This window comes from Phacochoerus africanus, chromosome 9 (assembly GCF_016906955.1).
Source record: "Phacochoerus africanus isolate WHEZ1 chromosome 9, ROS_Pafr_v1, whole genome shotgun sequence".
Taxonomy (NCBI): Eukaryota; Metazoa; Chordata; class Mammalia; order Artiodactyla; family Suidae; genus Phacochoerus; species Phacochoerus africanus.
Genome location: NC_062552.1, coordinates 50,241,508 through 50,267,801, shown reverse-complemented (window position 1 = coordinate 50,267,801; position 26,294 = coordinate 50,241,508). Strand labels below are relative to the sequence as shown.

Below are 26,294 nucleotides of genomic sequence, written 5' to 3'. Positions count from 1 at the left end.
AGGGATCGAACCGACATCCTCATGGATACTACGCGGGTTCATGAATGCTGAGCCAAAATGGGAACTCTGATGTCTTTTTTAGAAAAGAAATGTATTTGAATTTTTTATGAATCATATCTATCAGTCTTTTCTATATGGCTTCATAATATTTTTGGAAAGAATTTCACAATCCCAGGTTTACAATAAATATTCATTTATATATTCATCATCTTGTTATTTTTTGGCTTTACTTTTTTTTGGGGGGGGGGGAACGCCTGCATCATATGGAAATTCCTGGGCCAGGGATTGAACCTGAGCCACAGCAGTGACGGTCCTGGCTCCTTAACCCACTAGCCCATCAGGGAACTCCCCAATATCATTTTTTTTTTTTAAAGTCTCCTATTCTATCACCTTGAAGTGCCACCTTCTTTGTTTTTTTGGGTTTGTTTGTTTGTTTGTTTTTGTTTTGCTTTTTAGGGCCGAACCTATGGCATATGGAGGTTCCCAGGCTAGGGGTCTATTCAGAGCTGCAGCTGCCAGCCTACACCACAGCTACAGCAACACGGTATCTGAGCCACGTCTGTGACCTGCACCACAGCTCACAGCAACACCAGATCATTAACCCACTGATCGAGGCCAGGGATCGATCCCTCACGAAAGGAACTCCCAGAAGTGCCACGAAGGGAACTCCCAGAAGTGCCACCTTCTAACACAGAAATTTCTTGTGCACTTCTAAATTTGGGCTTTTCATCCTGCTCCATTGAACAGTCATCTATGGGGCAGTAGCATGCTGTTTTAATTACTGTTGCTTTGTGATAAAGGCGGTGTAGTGTGACAGAGGTTTAAGCACAGATGCATAGTCATGAAGGCAGAATACTTGCATCAAATCCCTAATCCCTGCGCTACCGGCTGTGTACTTAGGGTGCGATATGTATTCTACTGGGCCTCAAAGTGACAGCAATATTCGTGTCTGCATCACAGGGTTGTTCTGAGGATCAAAATGTGTTAATACATGTAAAGCACTTCCTTACACAGTAAGCCCTCTATCAATGTTGCATTTTATTTATTCATTCATGCATGCAGGCAGTCTTTCCTTTTAATATCCAACAGGGCTCCTTTTTCATTCGCCTCTTTATCAACATTTTGTTGACTGTTCTCTCATTATTCTCCCACAGGAGGCCTCAAATCATTATGCCAAGTTAAAAAGAAGATTCTTCTTGGAAGTTGATGAAGATTGTATTGAATTTACAGATAAAGAGGATTTTAGAATTTGCAGACCAAGAGGTCACAACTTTTGCTTTCTTTTATCCAAGAATAAGGATTGTGTCTTAATAGATTCCAGTCTTGGGTGCCCTAGTAGACAGTAGAAGTTTTTGTTTGCAAAGTAGAAGATATTTCTGGTAAGTTTATACTCCTAGCTTTTTATGGTTTTGCTATTAGTAAGAACAAGACTTTTTTTCACTGGCATTTCTAACCAGTTAGTAGATCCACAAGTACACTGTTAATTTGGTATGTTTATTTTGTAACCGGCCAGTTCCTTGCTATTTCACTCAATCTTCAGTTTGGATTTTCTAGCTAGGCAATTGCATCCGCTGTGTATAGTAATTGTTTTCCTTCTGTTTTCCAATTCTTTAAAAGGTCTCCCCAATTTTTTTGTTTTACAAAAGCACAACTTCAGTGTTTTTGCACCTTTTTTTTTTTTTGCTTTTCTTGTCTAACTGCCTTAACCAGAATTTCCAAACCAGCTTCCTGGTCTTGCTCCTAACTTTGATGGAAATGTTTGTCTCGCTATGAAGCATAATGCAGGCGGATGCGCTGAGAGAGGTATTTACTTGAGAAAAAGGAAATATCTGAAGGGAGCGCTTTGGAAGAACAGATCTGAAAAGCCCAGACTGGTTTGTTCACCGGCAAGGGGCTCTTGGCCCACGCTCTGGCCCGGGGGCTGAAGTTTCTCCCTGCGTTTCCGCTTGAACAGCATCCAGCTGCCTCGCCTTTAAAATGCCTGGGCGGCCGCGGCTCCGCTCAGAGCCCCCTCTCGGCGGCTGGCCCGGGCTCGCCCGCGCCGCCGGGGCGCTGACTCAGCCGCAGCCCGGCCGCTGCCCGCCGAGCCGGGCCTGGGCAGCGCCCCCCGCGCCCAACGCCCCGCGCCCGCACGCGCCGCAGGGAGCGATCGGCTGCCGCCCCGGCCTCGGCGCCGGGCGGGCCGGGGCTCCGGGAGCGCACGGACGGCCTCGCCAGGTAAGGACTGCGGGAGCATCCCGGGACCCGTCGCAGCGGCGCCTGCGGGCTGGGGCGCAGCAGGGTCGGCAGTGCCGGGGCTTCGCTCGGGTGGGTCCCCGGCCGCGGAGACTGCCCGCCGGCAGCAGGCGGCGGATCTGCTGGCTGCGGTCCCGCCGAGCCCCGCCGAGCCCCGCCGCCGCCGCCGCGAGGGGATCCGCGGGGCCACCCGAGGCCGGGACCCCCTCCAGGGCGGAGCGGCGCCCCGGGCGCGCTTCGGTCGGCGGGAGAGGGCCGGGCGGGCGCCGGCAGGTAGCAGCAGCCTTGGGCTGCCCGGGTGGGAGCCGCGCCGGGCTCCGCGTTGCTGCAGCCCCAGTTATGCTGTGGGGCTCTGGGCTCTGAACCTGGACGAGCGGGGAGTTCAGGAGGTCGCCCTGCTGAGCCGTCCCCTCTCCATTTGGGGCCCTCGGCCCCTCTCCGCTGAGAGGGATTTAAGGCGTCTGAGTTGCAACTGAATCAAAGTTAGAAATTCTTTCTCGTCGAGTTCAGTGCCTAAAATTCAGTCTCTTGTGGCTCACCGTAACCTAGAGCAGATTTTTCTGTGTAGCTGACGAAGGTCACATTTCATGTAACTTCTGGGGAAAGTTCTGTTGGTGGCAGTCTTTCTAAAATGTCAAGCGTCATTGGGTTTTGTCCTGATCTGCTGCGAAAAGCCTAATACAACCTTTCAAATATTTTTTGCCCATGTCAGCGAAGAAGTGCAGAAAGGCTCTGGGTGATATTTTGGGGAATGCATAATGGAAGGGAATTTGATAACAGTCTCTGTTGCCCATAGCGAAAGTTCTAGAAAGGAAAAACTGTCAGGAAAGACCAAGGTGAGACACCTTCTCACTAGCTGTTCAATAAAGGTCACAATGTGGCTTTGGACCCAGAAATGAAGTCCCAGGCAGGGCTTTCATTCTGTCTTCCATTCTAATCCACTTTGGCATCTTGCAGGATCTTCTTAAGCACTGTGTGAGTTTCCCTGAGCCTCCCCAGAGTCCAACCAGAAAATCAAAGTGTCTAGGATGTGGTCTTAACTCCTTTACATAATATACACATCCGGTGACCTAGGGGTGGATGCCCAGCTACCGGGGGAACATGGGTCTTCCCTCCCTTTCCTGAAGCCACCACTTGAGATGAACTGTAATACTCTCATCTGTGGTCTTTGGAAACCTGAAAAGTGTGTCTGGACATCAGAAAACCAAGCATCCAAGCCCTTAGATGTGATTGACAAACTGGATTTGGATTAAGGCTACCTTTTCAGGGATGGCTCAGCTTAAGACCCGTAGCAGCTTTGAGGACACACGAGAAGGGAAATTGCCAACCTGGAAAACTCTTCTGAAACCAATGACTTTACATTTCTCCAAAAGCAATATCATGGGTAGGCTGTTAGTTGCTTCTGTATGATCTTTAATGTGTTCTTATTCCAGAGGATGAGTTTCCCAAGCCCCCTTTTTTTTCCAGTTGTATTTAATGTTTCTGAACAACATTCAAGTAATGAGTGCATGGAGTATAATGTGTCTCTGAGCTCATATATGTTTGGAAATGTGTAGCAAATTTCTGGTCATTAGATAAGATGTAAATTTGAAATAAACAAGGTTGTGGTAGACTAAAGGGGTTTGGGTTTTTTTTTTTTTTTTTTTTAAATCGTGTGAGCCTTAGTTAGCCTGAAAAAAAAAAAAAAAAGTTCTATTGATTGCTCATTGGTCGTGATTTTGAGGAGGGCATATCTCTCCCGTTTATTTCCTTACAGGGTTAATGCAAAAGCAGCCATTCTGAATACACTGCCCTGCTAGTTAATCTTTCTCCAACAAATATTTACACTACCGGGCCACACTGTCACAGCACAGCCTCAAAATCTGCAGTCCTAAGGTGGTTTGTGTGTTGTATCATTCAAATCTGACCATCTTTCCATGATTTCAATGGAAAACAAAATGATATCAAGGAAAATGTCCCTAAATTATCTTGCCCGGGCCACAATGGAAAGTACAGTGTTTATAAAATTGACAAGGTTCCAAGATTCTGAGGCCAATGCTTTAATAAGTCCTGATGCAGAGAAAGACCATAATGGCTCTGGATTTTGGCATCGAAGCCTCTGGAACTGGTCCACGTCAGGGAATTTTTTTAGATAACTGAAGTTCACATTCAAACATTGAAAGTGGCAACATTTTTGAATATTTGACTTGTTTTGAAAGGAAATGTTCCTAAAGTGCGTTCAGTGTTTCCTACAATCAAGAGAACCAGCTCATGGGAATGAATGCATTTCCTGACTACAGGGAATCGGCCCTGTGAAAGTCAGTTATCTTGTGTCCATAGGGGAGAAAGAGCCCTGATGTTTGCACCTGACAGATCAGCATGTAGCCCTGGCTCTGCCTCTGGTCAGATGACCTTAACTTCCTCAAGTTGCCTTTGTGAGCTTCCGTGCACCCATTTGTAAAACCCCAGGAGAACTGGGACCTAAAATCAGTACGATTTGCTAAGCACCTACTGTGTGCTAAGCATTTTATACATGCTGTGATTTAATTCCTAGAGTAGCAATTATCATCCCCATTTTCCTGATGAGGAAGCTTTTGATCAAAGAAGCCACTTGAATCACCCAAGGGTAATTCAGGGCAGGAGAGCTGATCTTCTAAACTGGGATCATCTGATTTTGAAACCTATGTTCTACTCACCTATGAAGCTGCTGAAAGGAAAATATCTCTCATGTAGAGGCAGCACGCAGAAAAAAAAAAAAAGTGGCTGCACTTGACTGTGATTACAAGATCCACTTTGTGAGGATGAAAGTATGTAAAATAATCCATGTTTGATCTAGGGGATGGTCCCTCTGTAATTGGTCGCTTATTTCATGGAAGCTTCTGACTCCTTCTGAGACTCAGTTTCCCCCTTTTAAATTTAGGAAACTATTGCCTTCTTTGCTGGGTTGTTGTAAAAATCATTGTTGGTGAGGTATAGGAAAGAGCTTAGCATATAGTAGGTGTTTTTACAAGCAAAGTCCTCGTAGGCCTCTCCTTCTGGAGTCTGCCCCATCTTCACCAAGGACATTGGTACTCAGTAGATTTCCTCTGTGTGTGTGTGTGTTTTGTTTTTTTGTTTGTTTGTTTTGTCTTTTTAGGGCCGCACCTGCAGCATATGGAGGTTCCCAGGCTAGGGTTCCAATCGGAGTTGTAGCTGCCAGCCTACACCACAGCCACAGCAACTCAAGATCTGAGCCATGTCTGCGACCACAGCTCACGGCAATGCCGGATCCTTAACCCTCTGAGGGAGGCCAGGGATCAGACCCGTGTCCTCATGGTTGCTAGTCGGGTTCATTAACTGCTGAACCATGACGGGAACTCCTTCTCTGTGTGTATTTGAGAACATGCCCCTATGCCGGCCATTCCTGGAGCTGGTCCCCCCAAGGATCATGACACCTCGGGCTCTCCTGATGGAGACCCCTTGGAAAACTTATTTCAAGGGAACAGAGAAGGACAGCATCCTAGACAAGAAGGGGTTGGGTTGGGATCTCTGATCCCAGAATCCCCAGCCTGCCACAGATGTCTCAGAGGCCCCTGTAGTGCAGAGGGGCTTCCACACAAACCAGCATCCTTCAATGTGCCCTCAGCTTTGGCCTCAAGCCCCTTTGGTCACATCCTGCCCACTTGCTAACCCAATGACAAAAGAGAGACTGTGACCCTGGGTCTCAGGAAATGACTGGCCTCAAGGCACACATGTCATGATCAGTATATAGTTGACACTGTTCTTATGGGAAATAAAATTTTTTTTACATTCTTAAGTATTTTATTCTACTTCTTTTTTCTTTCTTTCTTTCTTTCTTTTCTTTTCTTTTTTCTTTTTCTTTCTTTCTTTTTTTTTTTTTTTTTTGCCACACCCTTGGCTGGCAGAAGTTCCTGGGCTAGGAATTGAACCCAAGCCATAGCAGTGACCTGAGCCATAACAGTGACAATGCCTGCTGAGCCACCAGGGAACTCCTTGTTCCACTTCTTCATACCACTTTGTTTTAATATAAAACAAGGCCGCCCACCACCACCACTGCTCTGAGGCGGGGGGGTTGCCCTTCTACCCTGGGCTACACTCTTGTACCCTACGTGGTTGGCATACCCCAGGTGGGGAGGCCAGGCCCTGGGGTGTTCCGACCCTTCCTCTGAAAGGTCTGACGCCTAGTGCCTTGGCCCATAGAAACCCACAGACTCCAGAATGGCATTTCATCCTTGTCCTTGGGGTGGCGAGACAGAAAGGAACTTGAGTTTCCCCGACAGATTGAGCTGGGTCAGAGAAGCAGGCGATCCTGCCACCACTCCTGCAATCTAGGCTTGTGGCCGAGGTTGGGGATTGCAATATGATGTTCTTTCCATAGGTATGAATAGGGACATGGATTTCTATGCTCAGGTGGCCGTGACAAGTTGACCAGAGGTGGCAGGTGTGATGACATCTGTTTATCATGCAACAGTGGCATTGATAGCCAAATGTGCTGGAAGTGTATGGCCATCTCTGTCACATCCTGCTCTCTCTGGCGACACTGTCTTCTCCTTGGTGCAGGTGGAGCTCCCTGTGTTCTAGAAGACCGCAAATTGACTGGACGTATCTGTCATGCCTCCCCCACTTGCCCAGAGCAGATATGGCTGATCAATCCTGACATTCTTTCCCACGCAGCCAGAATCCTCAACAATTGCCTGGAGTGGGCTCACGAAATGGTGTTTTGTTGGGTGTGTAGACAGTAGGTGTTTTAAGCCACAGGAGTAAGATGACGGCCCCCTCACCTTTCTGCATGCCCCTCCTACAAGCCATAGGGACACTGATAAAATCTGTCCCTGTGCAGCCCAACGTGTCCCCAGACTTGCTAAAGACAGAAGTGCAAGCTCTTTGTTGTGACCTCCAGGTTGTTCTAATGCAGTGTTGCCAGTGGGTCTCGGGAGCTCGCCTGGGCCCACCTGGGGCTGCCTACATTGAATCAGGTAGAACTTGTGCAACCAGGTCGTCAGTATTAGTCTCTTGGGGCATCGAAACAAAGTATTACAAGCTGAGTGGGTTAAACACAGAAACTTATTTTCACACAGTTCTGGAGGCAGAAGTCAGATCAAGGTGTCAGTAGGGTTGGTTTCCTCGGAGGCATCGCTCCTTGGCGTGTAGACGGCTGCCTTCTCCCTGTGTGCTCACGTGGTCTTCCCTCTAACTGCGCTTGTGTCCTAATCTCCTCTTCTATTTTTTTTTGTTCTTTTTTTTTTGTCTTTTTGTTGTTGTTGTTGTTGTTGCTATTTCTTGGGCCGCTCCCGCGGCATATGGAGGTTCCCAGGCTAGGGGTTGAATCGGAGCTGTAGCCACCGGCCTACGCCAGAGCCATAGCAACGCGGGATCCGAGCCGTGTCTGCAACCTACACCACAGCTCACGGCAACGCTGGATCATTAACCCACTGAGCAAGGGCAGGGACCGAACCCGCAACCTCATGGTTCCTAGTCGGATTCGTTAACCACTGCGTCAGGACGGGAACTCCTGTTCTTTGTTTTTGCTTTTTAGGGCTACACCCTCGGAATATGAAGGTTCCCAGACTAGGAGTCCAGTCAGAGCTGTAGCTGCCAGTCTATGCCAGAGCCACAGCAATGCCAGATCCAAGCAGCATCTGCAACCTACAACACAGCCTATGGCAATGCCAGATCCTTAACCCACTTAACCCATCAGGGATCGAACCTGCGTCCTCAGGGATGCTAGTCAGATTCCTTAACCACTGAGCCACGAGGGAACTCCCTAATCTCCTCTTCTTATGAGAACACTAGCCATGTTGGATTAGGGCCACCTTTGACTTCCTTTTACCTTGGTTACCTCTTAAAAGGCCCCATCTCCAAATATGGGCATATTCGAGGTACTGGGAGTTAGGTCCTAAACATATGAATTGAGGGGATCGGGAGACACAATGAAGTCTGTAGCAACAACTTCGGGAATGAGACTTGAACTTGGCCTGTTTGAGGGGGTGTGGTCCAGCCTGGCACAGCAATGAGGCCTCATGCAAAGGAACAGCCACGAGCACCGGGTCCCTGAAATGGATGGTGCTGCCATCCACTTGCTAGGATGGATGGACCTGCCATGCAAACTTCCATCAGTAGTACAGCTGTTCAGGAGTTCCCATCATGGCTCAGCACTGACTAGTATCCATGGACGCAGGTTTGATCCCTGGCCTTGCTCAGTGGGTTAAGGATCCAGTGTTGCCATGAGCTGTGGTGTAGGTCACAGATGCCTCTGGATCTGTGGCTGTGGTGTAGGTTGGCAGCTGCAGCTCCAATTTGACCCCTAGCCGGGAACCTCCATGTGCCACGGATGCGGCCCTAAAAAGCAAAAAAATAAAAGGGGGGGGAGGGCTACCTCTGTGGGACTGTGGCCAGGATGGTGGAATGATGGTTAAAAAAGGTGACCCAGTTATCAATACCTTGGCTCGTTAGACTCACAAATTAAGGGATCTTAGAGATATTCTCCCAGTGGGGGCCAGGGGAGGGGGGACATGAGAGCCTCTGGGTTGTCCAATCCCCCTTTCTTGGCTCTAAATCTTAACTCTACCACTTATGGCTGTGTGACTGCTGATAAATCACTCCAACACTCTGAGCTCCAGTTTCCCCATGGGTAAAGTGGAGGTGGGAAGGCTGACCCCAGAAGCTTTAGGAGGATCTTACAGAAGCAAACATGGGAAATGAACTAGTGCCTTGCTTATTACACAGCAGGCCTACAGAGATGTGTGAGGGATCTGAATCTGATTCTAGAAGCATACCTTATGTTGCAAGAATGAAACAGAGAAATTCCCAAAGCATCATCTGGGAGGCTCACAGTAATATTAAGATTCAAAGGCCCAACCCTGAACCCCTGAGCCAGCACTTCCTGGCACAGAGCTGGCAATGCACTTTTTTTTTTTTTTTAAGCTTTTTAGGGCTGCAACTGCAGCATATGGGAGTTCCCAGGCTAGGGATCAAATTGGAGCTGTAGCCACTGGCCTACATCACAGCCACAGCAATGCCAGACAGATCCGAGCCACGTCTTTGACCTACACCACAGCTCATGGCAACGCCAGATCCTTAACTTACTGAGCAAGGCCGGGGATCGAACCCGCATCCCCATGGATACTAGCCATTTTCGTTTCCACTGCGCCACAACAGGAACTCCCCAGTGCACATTTCAACAAGCCCTGAGAGATGGCTGGTACACTCAACTAACTTTGAGAATCACAGACCCGGCTTGGTGAAATGAGCATCATTGGCGCCCTTGCAAACTGTGGACTCATCCAAGTCCACAGCTCCTTCTGTCTGGACAGGAACACAAATGCCCTCGTTCTCCTTCTAGACCTGGAGAGACACACCATCACTCCCACAGCGGGCTTCACTCAAGGGTGTGTTGTAATTTTCTGGTTTCCACAAAAGTCACGATGCAGGCAGCTGTCAGCACTGCCTGTAGCCAAAGCTCTGCTGTCCAGGCTGATGTGGCCTCGATCTCCATTGCACCAGCCCTGGAAAATCACAGGACAAACAGCCAAGGCCGTGTCTGGAAAGAAACCTGTGCTTCCAGGTCTAAGGCAACTGTCTTTAACCACTACGTTTTTTACCATGAAAGTTCAGAAGTGCTCCAATTTCCATCTATATGGTCACCCTTGGTATGTCTTATGGTGATTTTTTTTTTTTTACCTTTACATAGAGTGAACCTTGCGTGGGAGGAAAAAGATGCTAATAGCATAATAGCTGAGTCCTTTGGGTTCAGAGCAAGAAAGGTTTACTATCTATTTTCGATGGTTATTTGTTCTGAAAAAAAAAATTTTTTTCTGATTATTCAAGTTACAGATACACTTTGTAGAAATTTGGGGAAATTCTGAAACATCCTAAAAAGGGAGGAGTTTCCGTCGTGGCACAGCGGAAATGAATCTGACTAGGAACCATAAGGTTGCAGGTTCGATCCCTGGCCTCTTGCTCAGTGGATTAAGGATCTGGCATTGCTGTGAGCTGTGGTGTAGGTCACAGTTGCAGCTTGGATCCCGCATTGCTGTGGCTGTGGCAGAGGCCGGCAGCTGTAGCTTCAATTTGACCCCTAGCCTGGGAACTTTCATATGCTGTGGGAAGCAGCCCTCAAAAAAAAAAAAAAAAAAAAAAAGACAAAAGACAAAAAAAGAAAGGGGGGGGGGAATAACAACTACATATGATCCTGGCCATATATTATCATTTTGGTAGCTCCTCCTGTACATACCTTATTTCCCCTAGACATACCTTTTTGGTGCTACTGTTTATTTGTTTGTTTACATAACTGGAATTTGTGAGCACAAAACCCAATGACTGTGATCATGAACTGAGGCTGTCATGGGGTTTGGCAGTGCCCTGGGGCCGGGACAGGAGATGGTCGTGGATGAGGAGTCTGATGAGGGCTTTGAGCAGGATTTGAGCAGCACATGTAGGTGGAGTGGCATCTCAGGTAGAGAGAGTGGTGGCAGAAATAAACAGGGGCAGAAGGGAGAGACCTTTGCAGTGGTTTTAAAACATATCTGCAAGATAAAAGACCCTTCTTACAGGTGCAGTAAGAATGTAAATCAGTGCAGCCACTATAGAAGCAGTATGGAGGTGCCTTAAAAACTGAAAAGAGAGTTACCGTACGATCCAACAATCCCACTCCTGGGCATGTATCTGGAAAAGACCATAACTCTAATTTGAAAAGATACCTGCATCCCCAATGTGCATAGAAGCACTGTTTACAATAGCCAGGACATGGCTTGAGGTTACATAGAGAAGATGGGGTAAATATATGTGATGGAATATTACTCAGCCGTAAGCAAGAATGAAATAATGCCTTTTGCAGCAACATGGACAAACCTAGAGATTATCATCCTAAGTGAAAGAAATCAGGCAGAGAAAGACATATATCACTTATATGTGGAATCTAAAAAAAATAATACAAATGGACTTATATACAAAACAGAAATAGACCTACAGACATAGAAAACAATCTTTTGGTTACCAAAGGGGAAAGTGGGGGTGGGAAGATAAATTAGGAGTTTGGGATTAATGTATATTATACATAAAATAGTTAAACAACAAGGACCTATTTATAGGGGACTATACTCAATATCTTGTAATAACCTATAGTGGAAAAGAATCTGAAAAAGTGATATTTATATGTAAGTATATAAGTATATATATATATATATATGTAATGAATCATTGTTGTGTACCTGAAACATTGTAAATCAACTATACTTCTATTTAAAAAGAGAGAAAAAGAGAGAGGATGACAATTGGAAATAGTAAAACAAAGCATGTCTACAAATTCTGTGACACTCATTCCGGCAAGAGTTGGGGTCCACGGCCCCTCCCCTTGAGCCCATGTGGGCCCTTGTGGCTGCCTCAGGGAATGAAATTAGGTGGAAGGGACACTTTGTGACTTCTGGGCTGGGTTAGAAAAAGTCACTCGCCTGTCCTTTGTTGGGACACTTGCTCTGAGATCCTTGAGCTGCTTGAGGTCACCATGTGGAGAGACCACGCCGTTGAGAGCAACGCCTGGGGAGGCCCTCGCTGCTCCAGATACATGAGCGGTGGAGTCTTCCAGAGCCCACCCCGTCTCTGCTCCCCGCAACCACCATTCACCCCTAACTGCAGAACTCCAAGCAAGAACCACCCAGCTAAGCCCTGTCAACCTCCAGCTTCATGAGCAAAACAAATGACTGTTATTTGTTTATGAATAAACAACCAGAATGGTCTCTTTAGGAGCAATGTTTATTTTAGTCTTGAGGCAAACATGGGATTGCCAAGGGCAGCACAGGGCAGGTGGGGGTCAGAGCCTAGAGGGCCTGGAGGCTCAAGCCCTGACTTGCCAACACTGCTTGGATGTGAGTCCTCCTCTGCAGACTGGCAGGTGGCACCAAGATGTGTACATGCGGACTGTTTTTGGCACTTCTGTGACGTCACTCCTCTCATCCTCACCCTGACTCTAGAAGGCTGGAGCTGTGATCAAAACCCTGTTGTGGGAGTTCCCGTCATGGCGCAGCAGAAATGAATCCGACTAGGAACCATGAGGTTGCGGGTTCGATCCCTGGCCTCGCTCAGTGGTTAAGGATCTGGCGTTGCCGTGAGCTGTGGTGTAGGTCAAAGATGTGGCTTGGATCTGTCTGGCATTGCTGTGGCTGTGGTGTAGGCTGGTGGCTACAGCTCCGATTCGACCCGTATCTAGCCTGGGAACCTCCATATGCCGCAGGTGTGACCCTCTAAGAAAAAAAAAAAAAAGAAAACAAAACAAAACAAAAAAAACCCTGTTTTACTCATGAGGAAACTGAGGCAACAAGAGATTAAATAATTTGCCCAAGTTGCATTGCGTGTAAATGAGATTGGGACTGAGATTCAAAGCCAGGATCTCGTTCCAGTTCCTCCTCTTTCTCCTCTCTCCAGGGAGGCTGCTGGAATACCGACAAGGTTGTGCATCTGAAGGTGTAGGTACCTAAGAGTATCAGGGGCTGAACTTGACCTTCTCTGCAGACCAGATCTAGTCCACAGGGCTCCAGGACCAGCAGCATCAGCATCATCAGGAAACTTATGAGAAATGCAAATCCTAGCTGGCTGTGTCACCTTTGCTTTAATTGCAGAGGGCAGCGTCTGGATCTGATTAACACTTTCTTACAATCAGAACTGTGCACAGTTCCCCACTCCTTGCTGACCAGCCCACCTGCCTCACTCTTTGCTATGAGCCCTTCTGCACAGACTCAGAAGGGAATCTCTGGAACCTTCGACAAGGATGATCCTTTACGTTTCCCTAAAAAGAGCCCCCTTAATATGCTGCATGTCCTTCCAGGAGAGTGCGGTTTGGCTTTGCCCAGCCATGTCTCACCTGGGGAGCAGGCAGCTACAAGCCCAGCCTCCCACAGTCGACCCTGTGTTAGCTGCCCCTTTGCAAGCCTCAGTTTATCAAGAATAAGGCAAGGATGATTGCGGGGTCTATTGATTTTAACACATCTTTTACCAGTGCATCCCCCACTGTCCTGAGCTTTCTCAGGCCTCGTCTGTTCACTTGCATCTGCCTTGCTGGGCTCTGAAAAAAAGGAAGCATTCACCAAGCATGAGAGGATTGCTTTACGTTCTGCAGAAAACAAGCCGACATTTTCAAGGACTTGAAACAGAGAAGGGTAATTAATAATAACAGGCTGGACAGATCTTCCCATTTTCCACACCCTTGGTAACAAGGATGTGACATTCAGCCAGGTGCTGCAGGACCATCTCTGCAGAGATGCAGAGACCCAGAAGACATGCACAGCAACGTACTCCAGCAGTGGCCGCTCTTCAGAGGGCCCAGAGCATCACATGCCTCCATCAGCCACCGCTTCCCCCCAGGAGCTGCAAACACAGATCTTTCCACGTATGGGAAACACTCTTCCATGTTTCCTGCTCCATCGAAGCCAAGAGCCCTGAAAGATGGGTATCACTGCCCCATTCTCATGAGGAAGCCCAGAGACACCCCTTCCCAGGCCACCGCTTGGCCACCAGTAGGCCACGCCCAGATCGAGCCTTGCTAAGTCTACACTTTGCCTCATCTCATGGGCTTCCAGTTGGGAGGCATTATTTTCCCATGGAGGTAAGAGAGAGATGGTTTTGCACTGGAATTTTGCAGGAAAGGCAGGAAGGGAGATGATGACGCGAAAGATTCTGTTGATGTGTCACTACATACCTGGCCTTAGAGAATAGCTCCAGCCTTTTGTCCAGGGCGTTTGCTGCCACTCTTGGGCCCCAACCTGTGACGACTCTCCCTTTGTGGGACCGGTCCACCCCTTCTCCTCATCACTTACTTGCAGTGGCTACCCACGCCTTCCCTCCTAGGGTTCCCCGGGGCCTGGCCCAGAGAACCAGCCAGGGCGAGAGTGGACAGAGGGACTTCCTGGGGTGGTAAAGCGTCTTGGTACACATTGGAGGAGCCTGATGTGTAACTTTTCCAGCATACCTGGAGAAATCTCACTGTGCATTTACCAAGCTGGCAGGACTCACAATGCCCACGCCCCCCCTCAATGACCAAGCCACATAGGACACCCTGGAGGCTCCCGAAGCCAGGCCTTGCTGGCTATGCTGACCCACATCTGTTCTGGGTGGCAGGTCCAAGGAAACGGGTAAGTGCACTTTGCACAGCCTCCCTCCTGGGTGCAGAGGAGGTAGTTGAAAGGAATCTGAGGACTGGCAGATGGAAGCTGCAGCTCACGTGGTCACAGACGAAATCTGTAACAAGCCCAAGGTTCTTGGCCCCCCTGTGTGATGAAGGTTGCATGTTCCAACTCATGGCCTGCTTCTTTAAAGCAACACCAGACTGGGAGAGCAAACTCAAATACCTACAGAGGCCAGGCAGGGGACACAAGTGCCTGAAGCATGCTGGACCTAAGACGATAGGGAGTGGTGGTGACTGTGGAAAATGAGACCCAGGAACAGTCTAACGGGGACACTGGCAACTTAGCTCCAACTACACATCAGACCGAGCAGAAGTGTAGAACCACGGTAGCAGATATGACAATCTTCCAAAAGCAGAAATTCTGAATCTTGTGTAAAAATCCCCCAATGGCAGATTCTGTAAAACTGAAACAAAATTAAACTCATAGCCCCCCTGCAGCCCAAGCATAATGTATCTTTGCCTAAATCTACAAAGGAAGGTCCATTTTGTAACCTAGGATGTAGACACTATGTCGGCATCGTCTAGCGGAGTGGAATATGAGGCCCAATTTAGAAAACAGACAAGTCAGAGCTGTTCTGGGGCAGAGCAGCCAGATGGGACCACATCTTGGCCGCCCTTTCCAGCTCCAAGGTGTTGGCCCCAGACTTTCTAAAGTGACAATTCTTCCCCAGGCTCATGGGAGCCCCCTGGTGGGAAAGAGGTTTTCCTGCAGGTTGCAAACTTGCCAAGTCCCTGAAAGAGCAGAGTGAAGGGCATCTGGGGGGATAAGAACTCAGATTTTAGGACACCTCTGTCTCTCCTGTGTCTCCGCAGAATCAGGCACTCGAGTGACTGTGACACCAAGTGCAGCCTCTCTCTCTTTAGGGTGCCTCCAATCTTCTCAACCTATGTCACATATAAGAGAGGTGTCTGCCTGGACCAGTCTGAGCCTCGCTTTCCTCCTCTACAAAATAGGAAGAGAGGTCCGTGCTCCGCCCACCTCACAGGGGTGTTTGTCACAACAATGGAAACGGGGTATGGACGTGTGAGCGTTAGGTGTGGATCAAGGCAGAAGATAGGGCTTATTATCATTTGCCACATCTGGGTTCTGAACTAGCAGGACGGGAAGAACCTGACTTTGGCACGTCTCTCCTCATTCCCCAGTCTGCTCTAGGCAGACGTCCAGGAGGTGGGCCCAGCGTTGTGGATTTCTGAACGTCCTGATGATCACGACGCTGTGGCTTTGCCAGCCCGCAGTGTGCGTCTGTCATGCTGGGGGTAGAAGCAGGGCAGCCCACAGGCAGCTCTGCTTGCTCCTGGGTGGGCTGGTGCAGAGGGTCTCGGCCACCTCTGCAACCAGAGAACCTGTCCAGCCCTCCAGACCCAGGGCGATGGCAGAAGGCAGAGCAGGGCTGCCCCCCTCAATGTGCGTGTCCACTGGGCACCCCCATTGCACCAGAACAGAGAAGCAGGGGTGAACGGGGGTCCCTGCCCTCAAACGAGGGGAGGAGGGGAAGATGGGCCCTCGGCTGTGGAAGCCTTTCCATCTTCGAGTAGAGCAAACACATCAAGAGTCCTAAGAAACCCTGTAGGAGATCTTCAGTTCAGATCAGAAGGGGTGGTTTTGAACTTGGCCTGAAAGATTTCTAAGGGGTGTGGGCTTTATAGACAGAAGTATCTGTGTGAACAAAGGCAGGAAAATGGAGAAAACTCATAATGTGTTCGAGAACCTCGGTGATTGGAGTAGAATATATGAGAGGAGGAGAAGCTGGAGGCAGGAACAGAAGGGGAGAGGCAGGGAGGGAGGAGCCTGGAAAAGAGGGGGAGGGGAGAGGGGAAATGAGGAGGGGGAGGGAAAAGGAAGGGGAGGGGAATAAAGACCACCCTTCCACCTGGATGCCCACTGCCTTAGGAAATCTGAATTGTTAAAACGGAAATTGGAGTTCCTGGTGTGGCCCAGCAGGTGAAGAAACTGACTAGCATCCATGAGGACGTGGGTTTGATCCCTGGCCTTGCTCAATGCCGTGAGCTGTGGTGTAGGTCACCAGATGCGGCTTGGATATGGTGTTGCTACGGTGGTGGTGTAGGCCTGCAGCTGCAGCTCTGATTTGACCCCTAGCCTGGGAACATCCATATGCCATGGGTGTGGCCCTAAAAAAATAAAACAACATAAAATAAAATAGATAAAACAGGGAAGGCTTTCTTGCTAGTTCTAGCTGTCCCACCCTCATCCAAACCCCACTCTTTGGGTGTGAGGCAGGGTGGGTGGGGGAGAGTTTCTTGGAGAGAGGGGTTCCCAGAAGACATCCTTGCAGGCCTCCTGCTGCCCTGAGCTCCTGGCCCCTGGCCCTGGGGAGTGGTCTGGGGGAGCAGTCCCTTCCGGGCTCCACTGCCTGTAGATGGGAATTCAGCTGCCAGCTCCCCTCGTGGTTGCTGTTGGCTGGGCCATTGCTCGGTTTCTTGATTTCTAAAGCAGAGGGACCATGACCCCTCACCAGCGAGGCCTTGGCCAGGGGCAGTGAGCGAGCCCTGAGGCTTCCGGCCACAGCAGCTGGTGCTGGCTGGATTCCAGCACTTTCACCCCAAAGCCCTTGTGTCCCAGTGGCTTCTCCTTGGGCCCAGCATGAAGCAGGACCAAAAACCCCAGGAAGAAGCCAGGCTTCTCCAGGGCCTTCCCTGTCCCAGGACTTCTGGGTGCCTTTGTTCAGAATCGTGACGCTGCCTGCTGAGAAGAAAATAATGCCCCTTGTTCAGAGCCACCTGAGCGTTTATTCACTGGCTTTATTTTCACCTAATGTGACATTTGCTACTGCTTTTCATATCTTGAGCAAAGTGTCTCCAATAAACAGGTGTATTTTAAAGAGCTCTTATCAATGAATCAGTGAGACAAATTAGTTTCTAAAATCCTGTTCCCCTGAACAGATGTCTGGAAATTTCTCAGGACTTCCAGAAGGGAGTCTTTGCCATGAGACTTTCTACTTTGCGTGGTGATTAGGAACTGATTCCACTGCTAAGAGCTTATCATTTGATGGGAGAGGGGAGTTGTTGGCAGGAAGTTGAGCGTGCAGCTCCGTGTAACAGTGAGACTGGCAGATCAGTTCAGCCTGCAAGCTAAGCCATGGCTCCATCGGGGTCTCTGGGTGGGTCAGGCAAAACCAGAGTCAGGTAGAGAGACGGAGAGCTTGGTCTTCAGTGGAGATGAGGGGCAGAGCCAGATGCAGGTTTTATGAGCCCTAACGTTTATGCAGTTTGGGGAGCCCTCCTTCATAAAACAACACGAAATTGTGAAAACAAAATTAGGCACAAAAGCGAATCTGTATTTCAAATGAGGAACTAAGTCACAGCCAATTACAAACAATAAAAACATTAAAATTTTTTTTTTACTTAGGAGTTCCCTTTGTGGCTCAGTGGTAACAAACCTGACCAGTATCCATGAGGATGCGGGTTGAATCCCTGGCCTCACTCTGTGCTGCTGTGGCTGCGGTGGAGGCTGGCAGCTGTAGCTCCAATTTGACCCCTAGTCTGGGAACTTCCATGTGCCGCAGAAGCGGCCCTAAAAAGCCAAAATAAATAAATATTTAAAAAGATAAAAAAAAACCCACAGACATGACAGAAATCCATTAAAAATGAACATAATTTCAACTCAGCCATCAAAAAGAACGAAATACCAGCCTTTTTAGCAACATGGATGGACCTAGAAACTATCATGCTAAGTGAAGTCAGCCATACAATGAGACACCAACATCAAATGCTTTCACTGATATGCAGAATCTGAAAAAAGGACAGACGGAACTTCTTTGCAGAACAGATGCTGACTCACAGACATTGAAAAACTTATGGTCTCTGGAGGAGACAGTTTGGGGGGTGGGGGGATGTGCTTGGGCTGTGGGATGGAAATCCTGTGAAATCAGATTGTTATGATCATTATACAACTACAGATGTGATTTTAAAAAATGAACATAATTTCAAAAAGTCCATTGCTCGACCTGCCCGGATGATATTTTTATTCCCACATTTTGGGGGCTGAATTTTGCTGTCCTCTGTCATGTTGCAACTCCTTTTGCAAAAGCGTTTCTCCAGAAAACAAAAATGGCTCCAATCTTCTTTCATAGTTGGCTAAACTTTGATGTTTTGGGGGCTTAATTTTGAATGTTTCTTTTAGCTTCACCATGCCCTGCTGATAGTGTCATAAATTACCGCGTATGTGAGGAACCCTCTCTTACGGTGCTTGCATTTGTCGGCGGGAAGATTTCAAGGCTTTCCCCCGTCGTCTCGGGCACAGACATCCTCTCCTCTCTGAATTGATGACACTCATTAGGCAGCTGCCTCTGCCGTCCACGCCGTTAGTGATGGATTCAGAGCTTCAGCGCATCCTCGTGGGTGTCAGTATTTCATGCCAATCCAGTATGAAATCAATAAGAGCCACAGCGATGGTTGGGCTAGGACATTTCTGGCTGAGGGGAAGGGTCACACTTCATAAGACAAAGGTGAAGGGCCCACTTTGGGGAAGTGGGGCATCCAGGCAACTTCCGGAGGCGGGGGGAGCCTTGAGGCTGGAAAGCACATGAAAGCAGACGAGAGCAGGAAAACAGTGCTGGCAAGCCTCTGAAAAGAGACTAACCTGCCTTGGCTTAAGGAATTAAAATCCTGTCCATGCCTCTCTCAGCATGTGACAGCCAATGCAGTGGATTCTAAAGATCAGGTCAGACAAGCCTCAGTTTGACTCTTCCCTGGCACTTCATGGCCAGGGAAAACTTGCCACACACAGCCTCATGGTACTCAAGTCATTGTGGACTGGATACATTTATACCCATCACCCGACCTGAATGTATTTCCAACGGAACTTTTCCTTGGCCTGATCCCCGAAATGCTGCTGATCCTTGAAGGCCTCAGACTGGAGGGGCATTGAGCCCCATGCTGGGGAGCTGGAGTAGCAAGGGGCTGATTCTGAATCACTTGAAGTGACTGTAGCTTGCTTTTGCAAGTTTTGCTAAAATATATGACCATGAGAATGTACCGTTAGAGCACACACCTCCCAAGACCTGAGAAGAGGCCCAGGTAAGCCAGGGGTCCTGAAATTTAAGCCCCATTAGCCTTATGGAAGATGCACCTCTAGGAAGGCTGCCTGGAGGAAGAGGCAGGTGAGCCAGGCCTAGGAGTCTTTGGCTGGACCTTGAGAGTGGACATTCCAAGTGCAGGGATTAAAGTAAGAAAAGCTGTCCAGGGTTCCCGAATGGAGAGAAGCCTTGACTGCTTGGCTGAAGGGCTGATTTGATCCTGGAGACGATGGGGAGCTGTAGCATGTAGGTGATTAATACGGTCCTTGGGGAGGGTTAGTCTGACAGCAGGCGTCGGACGAGAGATGGGCAGCAGCCCATGAGGAGGGACCTGGGTCAGAGTACTAGGACTTATGAAGGACCAGGAAAGGGAGGTCTGATCGGAGAAGGCTTTAGAAGGCAGAGCCACCAAGGCTGGGGTGTGGGGATACGAAAGACCCAGGAGAACCCAGGCAGCACTGCTGTACTGACGGCTCAGGATGTTAACAGGTGTTACTTGAAAGAAAAAGAATGATATGGCCAAATACATCTCGGAAACACTGATGATAAAATAACTGCACAGGGAGTTTCCATCGTGGCTCAGCAGTAATGAGCCCGACTGGTATCCACGAGGATGAGGGTTCAATCCCTGGTCTCACTCAGTGGGTTAAGGATCCAGCATTGCTGGGAGCTGTGGTGTAGGTCGCAGATGTGGCTCAGATCCCGCATTGCTGTGACTGTGGTATAGGCTGGCAGTGGTAGCTCTGATTTGCCCCCTAGCTTGGGAACCTCCATATACCAAGGGTTCGGTCCTACAAAGCAAAAAAAAAAAAAAAAAAGAAGAAGAAGAAGAAGAATTTGAACGTGCAGGACTTAGTATGGTTCTCAGCTGCTGCGGTTTGAATGTTTGCATCTTCCCCCACAAATTAATGTACGGAAATCCCAGCCTCCAAAGTGATGGTATTAGGGGGTGGGAACTTTGGGGGGTGATGAGGCCATGAGGGTGAAGCCCTCATGGACGGGATTAATGCCCTTAGCAAAGGGACCCCAGAGAGCGCCACGGTGTGAGGATGTGGTGAGAGGTCCGTGGCCTGGCAAAGGGCCCCACCCGATCCCAGTCTCAGGCTTCCAGCCTGCAGGCATGAGAAATAAATTTCTGTTATCTACAAGCCACACAGCCCGAGATGTTTTGTTACAGCAGCCCAAACAGACCGAGATACCTGCAAAAGGCCAGTCCAGATGGACCACTGGTTGAGGGATATTATGCACGGCTTGCTATCAACCAGACACCTCTCTAAGTGCTTTATGTGTATTAATTCTTCCTGGTCCTCACCACCACCCACCCCTGTAAGGTAGTTACTGTTGCTCTCCCCATTTTGCAGATGAGCAAGCTGAGGCTTAGATGGGTTCCATGATTTGCTCCTGACCATCATTGCAAGGTGGGCAGGGCCAGATTCAAGCCTATCGAGGAGAGGAAGGGGCTGGCAGAGTGGTACAAGGGGAGGGCTCCAGTTCTTAACTACAGAACTGACCCTGTGCAGCCAGGAGCGACATAGTGGGACAACTCAGTGAAGATGTCCAAGGGGCAAGACTGGCCTTCAGGAGTGAGGTCAGGCTGGAAATAGAAACTGGGGCTTCCCCTGCAGCCTGCCCTAGTGACATCATGCCACTCCTGGCTGCTCCCTGCCAGACAAACCCACAACTGGTTTATGCGAGTGAGCATGATTTAGGGCAAGCTCGTTCTGAGATGCTGAGCTGAGGCAGTCAACCAGCCTGATCAGTTTCCCCCTCAGGGGACACATGGGTACCTGGGCCCTTGGATCAGGTGGGACCTGTCCTGCATCCCATCTACAGCTCGTACTGAGATGAGCTTTGGGTATCCAGAGGGAGAATCTCATTCTTGGGGCTTCTGCTGCTCAGATTTCTTACCGGGTCCCTGCCAGTTAATCCCACAGGAGACCCTAGCTGGAGGAACACAGGAGGCCTGCGCACTAGTGCTCCTTCGGCTTGGCCAGCTGAGAGGGGCTTCTTGCAGTCCCTTCCCCTGCCTCATCCTCTCCCCATGACTCCACAAAGGAGAATGGCTGAGGATCAGGGGAAAAACTCTGGTTGCAAAACAGAGAGGTCCTACAACCTGACCAAGGTCACACAGCCACCAGGAAGCAGAGGCATTACTCAAACCCTCAGCCTGCTGTTCTCTGCATTTCACTGTCCCTGCTTCACTGAAGAAGGCCACAGCCGAGAAGCAGGCTTGGTTTTTTTTTTTTTTGGTTTTTTTTTTGTTTTGTTTTGTTTTTGCTATCTCTTTGGGCCGCTCCCACGGCATAAGGAGGTTCCCAGGCTGGGGGTCCAATCTGAGCTGTAGCCACCGGCCTACGCCAGAGCCACAGCAACGCGGGATCCGAGCCGCGTCTGCAACCTACACCACAGCTCACGGCAACGCCGGATCCTTAACCCACTGAGCAAGGGCAGGGACCGAACCCGCAACCTCATGGTTCCTAGTCGGATTCGCTAACCACTGCGCCACGACGGGAACTCCCAGAAGCAGGCTTGTATCCAGAAGTGGCCTCTGGTACCCAGAACACAGCAGGGTGTGCCACTGATGCAGTGGTTGCTGTGATGAGGGAGGCGTTTTGACGGAAGTGATGTAACACAGCCCCATCCAAAGAGCACAAGGTGCTGAGTCCCAGTTTTCACTTCTAGATGTTATGCATCTTATCCTGTTCCTGACCCAACCTACGCCCAGACTCTCATCCATCCCTGATCCTCATCATCCTACTAATTTAGCACAGTGCCTATTTTTACAAAGAATGTTTAATGATTTGTTTCCAAGGTTCATCCTAATGCCCCTGGTCTCAGAGAAGCAGCCTCCAAAATGTCAGTTTCCTATGATCAATCCCCGTCCCAAAACCCTCCCCCCCAAGAAGTCTGCAAATGCATTGAAGTAAGAAGACTGGTGTTCTTTGGCTTCTGGCTTCTGCAAGGTGCCCTACACGCAAGGACGCAATCTTCCAAAACAACATGCCCCTCTTCCTGGTGAGGACTCTGGGCTCAGTGACTCGCTCAAGGTCATTCCAGTTTCCCCCAGCAGATTTGCTCCCGTTCTGAGGGCCACTCTGCTCCTGTGTTTGTGTGGGCAGAGAAGGTGGGCAGGGAACCCTGTGATGGCGATCCATTCCTGAGCACTGTTGGAACCCATGGGGAGCCCCTTAAGTTCTCAAGAGCCAAGGGCACCCACAGGGCACCCTCAGTCCCCACAGACACCTTTGCATATGCAGATGAGTCTGGATGTGCACAGCTACTGTGGCTGCCAGCTTTGGAGGGGCCATTAATTTCAGGGAGATCAATGACTCCCAACGATTCTCAGGGACAGCCAAGTCTCCTCTGTTGGTCTGAGTCATTGTGGGGAAGCTGGCTTGAGGAGCTCCCCTGAGCCCCTCGTACCAGCAGGTGCAGCCCCCAGCCCTCTGATCCAGCTTGGGGTGGGTAAGGGAGATACTCCTTGGGGTATTCAGTCATCGTGGAATGTGCCCCATCAGAGGACACCAGGTGACTTGCCGTGTGCTCCACTGGGATCTGGGGGAGTCAGCCCTGAGCCAGACAGGTGTGCGGGCTGAGGGGGTGGGAGCATCTTGACTCCTGCCGTCGGCTTGGGACACGTCTGGAGGGAAACCATCAGTACAAAAATAAAAACCACAGCGAATGTTTTCATGGCATGTTCACCCTCCGTTGGGCTCATGTATCCTCGTTTATTCTTCTCAGCGATCCAGTGAGACTGATTGGGATATCACCATCCCCATTTTAAAGATAAGAAGACAGAGCTGGAAGAAGTTACAGGGTATCCGGTGTCACATGGCTGGTCAGCCAGGTGGCCAGAATCTGAGCCGTCATGTCCCAGGACCTGAGCTAGGAACCACTTCACTCCCCTCCTAAGAAGATAGCATTCCAGGGAGTTCCCATTGTGGTTCAGCAGTAATGAACTTGACTAGTATCCGTGAGGACGTGGATTCAATCCCTGGCCCCACTTAGTGGGTTAAGGATCCAGTGTTGCTGCAAGGCTCAGCATAGGTTGAAGATGCGGCTCAGATCCCGCGTTGCTCTGGCTCTGGCGTAGGCGGGCAGCTGTAACTCCAATTAGACCCCTAACCTGGGAATTTCCATACGCCACAAGCGCATCCTAAAAAGCAAAAAAAAAAAAAAAAGAAAAGAAACGAAAAGAGGAGAAGAAAGGAGCAGTCTGCAGGCGTCCAGTTTCTGTTTTCTTATGAGAAAGGGCTTTGCGCTTTGAACTCTTGATGGTGGGAGATAAAGGCAAAGGCTCAGTATACCTGAGCCAGCCTGAGTGTTTATGAAAAGACACCTCTGCTGAGGCTTTTGGGAGATGGAGAGTTTTCTTTGGGAGGGCAAGGGGGCATGCACAGAGTGGTGTAGGTCAGGGAAGGCCTGTGCCTGGGGTGACCGTCAGGGCTGGGAAGAGCTTAGTGGAAGAGCGGTTTGAACAGAGCCACTCACTGCTGGGGGACTCATTGCTCATCCGCATTGTGCAACTCAGTTTCATTAGGAGGAGAAAAACACTGATTCTATTTATTAAAAAAAGCAATCTGGGGGAGTTCCCGTTGTGGCACAGAGGAAACAAATCCCACTAGGACCCATGAGGTTTCAGGTTCGATCCCTGGCCTTGCTCAGTGGGTTAAGGATCCGGCATTGCCGTGAGCTGTGGTGTAGGTCAAAGACGTGGCTCGGATCCAGCATTGCTGTGGCTGTGGTGTAGGCCAGTTGCACCCCTGGCCTGTGAACCTCCATATGCCTTGGGTATGACTCTAAAAAGACTAAAAATAAAAATTAGTGTACGCTGAATTTCCTAAACATCTCTTGACCACTGGTCTGCTGTAAGACCTTTGAACAGGTCCAGAAGGAGGAGATTTGTAAATGAGTCCTACGTGCATCAAAGGATGGATTTTCCCTTTTACACCCTGGCAGCCTTGCCCACATCTTGCTGGTCCTCACTGCCACCACTGTCCTTCACCACCCTCCTCATCTCTCCATTTGTTGATGGCACGTCTCCAGGCATTCAGTGCCCCAGGCAGATCCCACTCCATTCCCATAGGCTGGCTCTCTCCACGCCCGCCCCAGGTACCTCCCTGCCAACACCGGGATCTCATTCCCCAGAGTCATCATGGACCTCCACACTCCAGTCCCACGGTGGCCCCAGAAGCACCGTGCCATCTGGGTGCCCAAGCCTGGGACACCACAGTCTCTCGAAGCTGGCTTAGCTTGGTAGCCACAGCCACCGCATTGTCCTTGCTTTGGCAACACCTTCGATGGAAATCCTTTTCCATAATATAAAGTGTGCACCATTATCAGCCATGGCTCTTCCCAAGTGTGCATAGATCTTTCCCGTCTTGCAAGATGGGCAGTATTTTTACAAAGTTAATGGGCTTTTCTCTTTCACCTTCACCCGGTGCATCCTGGGCAACAGTCTGCGCGGGAAGCGATTAGAATGCTACAGGCGGCACGCAGAAAGGCCGCGCTAATATTCAGTTCCTGACAATCAAAAATATGATTATGCTGCAGAATAATAGCCTTGCAAGCCAGGCTATTTTCCTGAGAAGAAATTTTCCAAACTCCCTTATTTCCTTCTTTATTTAGCATATCACAAACCAATTTAGAAGAGTTGGCTCATAAATTTCTCCCGTGGTTTAGAGCCTTGCCCGTGTTCTTAATGAGATAGTAGCTGCATTCAAGAAGGAGAAATAGACCCAGGGGAAGGAAAGCAGGGTCGAGAGGGGTGGTTTGCAGAAAATGGCAGAGAGGATGGGAAACAGAAAGAGATTGAAGGTAATGAGAGATGTGATGCAACTTCTTTTGCAAGGGAGGGGCAATGTACCTTAGGTACGTTGAGGGGCCACCTACGACTGGGGACTGTGGGACAGACACAAAGAAGTGTTGGTCAGACTCCAGAGCCAAATTAAACTAGATAATGATAACAAGAATGCAACCAAAGAGTCTCTAAATGTTTAGAAACAAAGGAACACACTTTTTTTTTTTCTTGGCCGTGCCCATAGTATACAGAAGTTCCTGGGCCAGAAATCAAACCCCCGCCACAGCAGTGACAATGCTGGGTCCTTAACCTGCTGTACCATGAGGGAACTCCTAGCAACATACTTTTAAATACCTGTAGGTCCAAGAAGAAATCTCAGTGTAAGTGAGAACATGTTTTAGATTTGTGGGTTACAGCTCAAGCACTACTCCTGGGAAAATGTATAGCTAGGTTGAAAAAGAAGAAAGGTCCAGCCTCCATCAGTGAGGGATGCTTCCAACCAAACAACGTAGAAAAAAGGGCAAAAATCAAAGGAAGGAAATAGAAAAATAAGGGTAGAAATCCATGAGGTAGAAAGCAAACATACCACTAAGCCAAGAGTTAGCTTTGGAAAGATTAGTAAAATTGATAAACTGATGTAGGAAAAGAAAGAAAACACAAATCACTGAGATCAGGAAATAAAGGACAGTATTAGAGTAGATTCTACAAACATTAAAAAATAGTAAGAGATGGAGTTTCCATTGTGGCATAGTGGTAATGAATCTGAAAAGGATCCATGAGGATATAGGTTTGATCCCTGGCCTCGCTCAATGGGTTAAGGATCTGGTGTTGCCGTGAGCTGTGGTGTAGGTCACAGATGTGGCTCGGATCCCGAGTTGCTGTGGCTGTGGTGTAGGATGGCAGCCACAGTTCCAATTTGATACCTAGCCCGAGAACTTCCATATACCACACCTGCAGCCCTAAAAAGAAAAAAAAAAAAAAAAGACTTCTCATTTCACATTAGGGAAGTGCAAATAAAACCCACAATATACCCAATAGGATGGCTGAAATTTAAAAGTCTAAAAATACC

At 49.0% G+C, this 26,294-nt stretch overlaps 1 protein-coding gene across 1 annotated transcript in view; it reads left to right on the top strand.

The window, feature by feature from the left end:
- Positions 1 to 2,086: 2,086 nt before the first annotated feature.
- The window catches only part of CTXND1 (cortexin domain containing 1), a 49,372-nt gene continuing 25,164 nt past the window's right edge, over positions 2,087 to 26,294 (top strand). The window contains exon 1 of the mRNA XM_047796769.1: positions 2,087 to 2,217. The gene's annotated coding sequence lies outside the window, so the exon portion shown is untranslated. The remainder of the gene's footprint in view (positions 2,218 to 26,294) is intronic.